Below are 8,142 nucleotides of genomic sequence, written 5' to 3'. Positions count from 1 at the left end.
ATAGGGAAAATGAATTTTGCCAGACTAGACAATACCAGCTTCTGAAAATGCAATGCATGAATTACCAAATATATAAAATGTAAAAAAAAGTTATGGGCTCTTTTTTTATACAATTTACTTCTGAAGTTCAGGAAGTGAAAATGACCAAGTAGAGCTAGCACTTTTTTGAAAGGTGCACATCTGGAGTAAGGCCAAGCTGTATAATCTATAACCCATATTATACCCATCAATCATACATGAAAATAAAGGGAATTAAAGGTTCTTTGACTTATACCTAAGACATACAAGGTCTTTTTTTTAAATAGCCACTATAACCAGTGAGGAAAGCCAGGGAAATTCTTTTTCTTTAAAATTCTAACCCTATGCAAAATACAAAACTGTAGAGCACCACCTTTAAAGATAATTTTCGTAAGACTTATGGCAAAATCGTAAGAGTTGGAAGGTCTGCATTACTGGATTAGAAATTTTACTAAATCTAGTCTATACTGGTGTTGCTGTATATAATGGTGATTCCAGAGTTAATGTTTTTTTATTTATCAGATATCCCTTATGAGCCCATTACAGGGCAGCAAATACTGACCAAAATGTAAAAATGATACTGATATACTTCTAGAAAAATATCAATATTCACACAAAAATATTCATACAAAATATTCACAAAAAAAGATACCAATAATCACTGAAAAAAGTATTTCTTTTACTCAAAATGAGTAAAAACGTTTCTAAAATGCATGAAAGAACACTAGTAATTTCAAGGAACATTGAGCAAAAGATAATTAAATAAATCCAAGTGAAAGGCAAATAAATATTTTACTGAGCAAAATAATGTTACTTTGTATTTTCCAAGTAAAATATTGACTTGCTTTTAAACATGCAGTTACATTGGGGACCTTTAAAATCTATGAATTAATGAAAAGAAACCAAGTGGAATGAATAAATACAAAGTCATAATTGTTGGAAACAATACATATCAAAGTTAGACATTTTTACATATACTCTTAAAAAAAAACATTAATAGTTTACATTAATTTATAAAACATTTAAAAGTTTGTTAAAATGAAACTTCTCTACATGATGCGCTTGTATGGTCTTCAATTTCTTTTAGAACAAAACTTCATAAACAATATATATTTCACTAACTGTTACACTGAGTCTCCTTTAAATGAAACAAGCTACCTATCCTTGCAATAATGTTGTTTGTAGCAAGGAATTATCAAAAGTCTACTGGCAAACACCCCTTGTACATAAAGACATCAATTTTGGAGCTGTAGAGATAACGATATATTAGATAGCCAATTAAGTGTCGACATTGAGGGCTAGGCATTTTTATTATCTACCAACTCCATACCATAAAAACTCTTCAAACGAAAACCCAGCAACAAAATGACTTTCCAGCTAAGGGAAATAGCAGAAACAAGGTATTCAGGACGGGATCATACTGGATGTCATATCAGCACCATTTAAAATTTTGATCAACACAACTTAACAACTCTTCTTGGGAAAACGTCATGTGAATGTGATGTTTCATTTAGGTAGGGTTGTGATAACAATGTTTAAAGATGGCTGATGCAGTGGCCATATTAGACATCAGATCGGCACTATTTTCATTTACAATCAACTTGACATTATGTTCTGCATCAGTTATTCGCTATTGCCGAATGCCCTCCTCCCAACCTACTCTGATGTCTTGCATAATTGTCATCCTTGAAAAGATGAAAAATAATATCTACCGTCTGTGCAATAGGTTAGCTACACAATAATGGTAGGTAAGTACTACATAATTAAAATCAGTTTTATCCCCAAAACTACATATATATATATATATATATATATATATATATATATATATATATATATATATATATATATATATATATATATATATTTCTTACAGATTAATCCAATTTGTGAGATAAAGTCTTGTATATTACAACTCCACAATGTTATGTATATTTGATTTAATTTAATTGCACGTTTTAAAATCTTTTTATTTTTTAAAAAATTTCACTACATGTCAATTTAAATTTGTTTACAACACTGAAGTGTTATTTCTTGTGTTTCTATAAGGAACTGTAGACAACAGCACTGTATAGAATACAACATATGTCATCGCCTTCCATCTTGGATTCTTCGTCTGGACTCGAACTTGAATTCATTAGAGCATTTAATTACTAGAACTTCTAAAATTTTACTCGTGGATTATTCCTGGATTATTTTTGGATTTGATTCTTTAAACCCTAAGTTCTTTTTTTATCATTTTCAGAAAGATAAAGAAGTAAAACAAATGCAGTTGCAATTAGAAAAAGAAAAAATCAAATGCATTTACGAGCGGAAGAAAAAGAGAAAGAGAGACAAATGCAGTTACAATACTGAGTGACTGGTAATAGAGTTCAGTCTCTTCTCCAAATATCAGCCGATCTTTTAAATTGTCTGTTGATGTTGGGGTTGGAGCAGTTTTGATTCAAGAAGATGAAAATGGTTATTGATTATCCAGTGTGCTATTTTTCTAAGAAATTAAATAAGCATCAAAGAAATTATTTAACAATTGAGAAGGAATAATTGGCTTTGATACTGGCATTACAACATTTTGATGTTTACATTAGTTTAGCCATTTCTTCGATCATTGTGTTTAGTGACCACAACCCCTTTACTTTCATCAGCAAGATGAAAAATAAAAATCAAAGACTGCTAAGGTGGAGTTTTGTTTTGTTACAGGAATATGATATTATCAGGCACATCAAGCAGAAAGATAATATCAGATGCACTTTCCCTGTGTATAATAATGTATTATTTCATGTACACTGTGTGCAAATTTATAAGAGTTCTTTTTAATCTTGTGTATAATTAGTCTGGTAAAAAGAAAGCTATATCATATAAATCTTTCTTTTTCTTTATGAGGGAAAGTGTTATGTATATTTGATTTAATTTAATTGTAAGTTTTGAACTCTTTTTAATTTTTTTAAATTTCATTACATGTTAATGTAGCACTCATTACTGCATGAGCTGCAATTATTTATTCTGTATGAATTGGCTTGAGTAATGAGGTTGCAATAAGCTGCAGTGCATAATAAGCTAGAGGAAATTTTAGGCAGGTCAGCTGTTCTACATGAATCCCAAACAAGGAAATTGACAACAGTGATAGTGCTTGATTGCAAATCTTCATTTTGTCTGAATGTTGTAATATTGCCTACAATGCATCCAATGTATCAAGTATATTAATGGGTTTATATCAATAATAGTGCATACAGCATTACGTGCAATTATATTTAGTTAAAATCTGATGAAATATACAAGTTACTGTATGTGTGAGAAATCATCTTTAAAGGTTACAACTCTGTAAAATATGCAAATGTATACCATAAGTAAAATCTGCCATGGTTACATATATTAATGAAAGATATAAATAAAATATAATGTGAGTTACATGATAGCAACAGAGTTCATGTACCAAATGGAACTGATGTCTAATTCTTTTGCAGTAAGATCAATGGTTCCTGTTAATCATACTAATATCTCTCAAATTAAATCACCTGAAAAATTATATGATGAAAATAAATGATTTGCTTTGAACATTGAGAAAATGCTATCTACAGGTAATTAGTAAATGAGTAACAATCATAATAGTGAATATGATGTGCAGTCTTAAAATTTGCTCTAATCATAGAAAATGTTATAAGAGACAATTAAGACAGATTGACACAAAGACTGAATGATATATCTATCATGTTCTTAATGGAAAGTTAGTAAATTAATATTCCAGTAGCAATCCTTAGTCATTACATTTATTTACTTGATTACAATAATAAATAGAAAACAATACATTACCATTATCATTCTTTTTAACCGCAACAGTCAGATCACATGACCAAAGTAAATGACACTTTAGCACGTATTTCAGAATCCTCCTGAAATACTTCCTGAATAACTTCAATACAGTTGTCATCCACCTGACCTATAATAAACAGCAAAGGAAAGGTTAAGCATATGGACTTCAATGTGGCATTGTTTTATTGCTAAATCTATTTTGATTTTTATCTCAGGTTATTAATCTGTTGAATCATGTGCAGTAGTGCTAATAAGATAATGCACTCTGTATTTACTCAAAATATCTGCAAATAAAATACAATGGCTAATGCTATTTTTATCAAATATATGACCAACAACCAGCTTTGAATGCGGAAGATATCAATAAGTTCCTAGTAACAAACTGATACCAAAATGGACAAGTGGTCTGACTATGTGTATGGATTGAATGATATATTGATGCATGATATAATGTATCTTTCTTAAGAGAACAAGCTTTAATATTTAATGTCTCAATTATCATGTTTCTTCCTTTTGCACTTGGAACTGACTGGAATTTCTAATCTGATGTTTTCTTTTAAGATTATAGCCAAATTGATTTTTGTAATATGTATAGAAGTTTTTTTAAAAAAATGTACTCTTCTAAACTCTAGTCTGTGACCAAAAGGTCTCATCTGATCCCGTTGATGTAAGCGCACATGTAATAATGATAACTTGCCATAGCACTAATCTGTCTATTTACAGGTTTGATGAAATTATTTGTATTTAGTTCCCGTTTTCATAAAGGTTATTTCAGAAATAAAAAATTTAAAAAAGCTATTTTAATGTTCTCAGTTTGCAGAGTTTTCCTTGCGCACGCAAAATGGAAAAGAGAATTAAAAAGTTGTGCAGTATTTGAGTGAAGTTATGACCCCAAACAATGGTGTACCAATTAAAAATGTATGAGAGCCTTTATTATAGACACCTCATTTTTTAAAAGTCCACATATACATTATCTTATTGGTATGCTAGGTGCTAGTGGCACAATAAAGGAATGTAAATATCAGCTAATGTCTGAAAACAATTTAAACTTCGTTACCTATTTTGTCACATGATAGAAATAACTTAATAAAAAAATAAATAGGTTGTCAGCCATGGTTTGAGGGTCACGGGGAAACTGCATTGAATTATAATACAGCTGAAATTAGCCAAGCAGTTTTCACAAGAATTAAATATGACGTAGTTTGGGAGTAATAAACTTGATATACTTTAAGAAAGTCAGAAATTTGATTTGCCGCTGAATGTGTAATGGTGCGCGATCACAACATTTGAAACATCTTGCAACTACTGCCTTTAAACAAAATGGTAATTAAAATTGTACGTATGTATGTGTGCAACTATTGTAGTCTGGTGAAACTAGTTAAGCTGCTATTATGTGATACTTAAACATGCTGTATTTTTAATATAGAGATATACTTGCACACAAAATTCACGAGTGTGAGGTAATTGATTGAATAGCCAAGAAGAAGATACATTCCACAAATAAATATATCAGAAAGAGTTCCATCCCTGGAGATATCTTACAAGTTAGAATGTAAGAAGTAAGCTATTTTTTTTTTCAACTATAAACAAAGGAGCACCAAGTGGGGACTAGGAACTATGCAATCATGAGTTGCTTTTAAATAGCAACAAATAACGTGATAAAACAAAAAAATTACTTACTAAAATCGAAAGTATGGATTGAAAATAGTGAGAGTTTGATAATGTTATGGGTGCTGTGTATGGAGTGGTAGAACAGGTGAAGTAGAGAATGAAGAAAGTATACAGCAATTTCAGTTTCACTCAAATAAAGTTGAGGAGTTTGAAATGGAACAACAGATTAGAGCTGCACAACGAAACAGTAAAGGAAATTCAGTTCAAAGTAAGCAGTAGGCTGTGAAGGAGTTGGTAAAGAAACTCATTTAGTTTTAAGGTACTAAAGACAATGAACTATTTTTCATTGGTGTGCCTCAGTATGGAAGTCATGAAAATATATCTAAAGCCGACAGATGGACTAGGCTCAGAATATGAAGCAAATATGTATTATAGTACCAATTACCTGCACTAGTTCTTGCATTAACTCTGGCAAATGTGTCTGTAGGTTTATTCTGGCTGATTAAACTGATAATAAGGTTCAAATAAATTGAAAAGGGCAATGAAAAAGAATTTTGTTAAATACAATTGAGTTTGTTATTGTATATAGCAGCGATTGTCCATTAAAGTTATTAAAGGGAATATATGGTTTCCAATGTGAATAAAGTTTTATTAGATACAATTATTATTTCGTTTCTGAATATATGATCACATTAATTCAGACTTCATTTTATTTACAGATAAGGTAATTACCCTGAACTTTGCAGATGAAAATAATGTCATTTCAATTTTGCCATTTTGTTTCCTTCAGTCTTGTTTAGTTAGCCTGCTTCTAGACCTTTTCCCCAAAATAGATTTCTTTGTCATATTTTTCCTTCCCTTTCCATTGCATGGAATCAATTTGGTATGCAATACACTCTCATCTTTCTTTACGTGTTTGTATTGTTTTCAGTGCTATTTTTGGTAGTTTCAGATAGCTTAACTTTTCTTGACGTAGTTCAAGCTAACTGCATCAATTGTTATAAAGCATACAACTGATCATTATACACAGATTGTATCATCTGGTTTCAGAACAAGTGTACATGGTGAACTCCAGTGACTTTTACTGGGCTTTATGAAGTCGTTTTTCAGCTAACATTGAATTTCTGTTTTCAAGTAATCCTGTTTGAGAGGGTTCATCCTGTATGGGTGTTGTTTCACAGGTTTGGATTTCACAATTTCAACGTCATGGAAAATTTTGTTTGTTCTTGTAGGAACATCTGGAAATAAGTGCTCATATTCAAATAATAACTGTTTAAGTTCATTCTTTTCTTGTTGCTACAAATGTGAAAGTTTCTGTACAGATTATTCATAATGTCTGAATTCCCAAGATTTGTCCGGTTGGTATTCCATCACTTAAATCTTCACTGAGTGGTCCAGGAAATTGCTTGTTAAACATGGCTATCTCTCTCAACAAACTCCTTTAAATTATGTGACAGGAGTGCTATTATTATAACTTAACTCATTCATTTTGTTCTTAACTTTGTAAGGGCCGTAAGCTGAAAAAGATTTTGAAGAATGAACAATAGATACAGAAGTCCATTACCAGACTCAAAAGTTCTCTCAATTGTAGTTCTATCAAACCATAATTTCACTTTTGACTTGAATTGCTGAACGCCAATTCAAGCATATTTAACTGGAAAATTCCAGACATAAAATATGACCCTTGATCAGATTGGACAGATTTGGGAAGGCCACACTGAGTAAAAAACTTCATCAAAGCTTTTACAATGGTTTTAATTTTAATATTCCTCAAAGGGATTGCCTCTGCGAACCTTGTTGACGTACGCATTTTGGTCAACAAGCATTGGTTACCTGACTTGGTCTTAGGTAAGACACCAATACAGTCTACTATTACTCTGCTAAATGGTTCGTCAAATGCAGGAATAGGTTGCAGATGAGCCTTAGGTATCTTCCGATTGTGTTTGTATACCATTTGGCAAGTGTGACAAGATCTGCAATATTTACAACCATCACATTTGATTTTTGGCCAGTAGAAAAGATTCAAGATCTTGTGATAATTCTTATTAATCCCTAAATGACCAGCCAAAGGAGTTTCATGGGCCAAACTAAGTATTTCCAGTCTGTATGATTTTGGAACTACAATTTGATAGTTCACTGACCACTCGTTACCAGCATATTCCTCGGGAGGTCTCCATTTTCTCATAAGAATTCCATTTTTAATGAACTATCAGACAGGTACTTCTGTGGCTTCAGTTTTACTAATGGCCCTCTGAAACAAACAGGAGATCTCATGATCTTCTTCCTGTTTGACGACAAGTGATTGTCGTTTTTCATTCTGATTAGAATAAAGAGAAAGAGTAATTAAAAGAGGATCATTATGATCAATACAATTTGATTGATCCAGACAAGGAGTGAAAGTTACCTCGTCAAAAGCCTGACCAATACATGTGTCAGCTAAAGGAATGCTTCCCTTATCAACATCATTCTCAAGAGCTTTCTTTGCTTTGCTATAGCAACTGCACAAGCTTGGTATAAATCATGGAATTCTTTTTCAATAGGATCCACTTTCTGATCCAAACAAGGTTTGTCAGTTGCAAGTGGATTAACCACAACCTTATCTCCAGTTAGGTCGTTGCCTGGTAATAAATGAATTCCCTCAATGGGTAAAGCATACACTCTTCCGATTGTCACGGGTCCTGAGACTAAGTCTGATGAAAAATTTAC

Source organism: Sinohyriopsis cumingii, chromosome 9 (assembly GCF_028554795.1).
Source record: "Sinohyriopsis cumingii isolate HCF-2022 chromosome 9, ASM2855479v2, whole genome shotgun sequence".
Classification (NCBI taxonomy): Eukaryota; Metazoa; Mollusca; class Bivalvia; order Unionida; family Unionidae; genus Sinohyriopsis; species Sinohyriopsis cumingii.
This window is presented reverse-complemented; position numbering follows the sequence as displayed.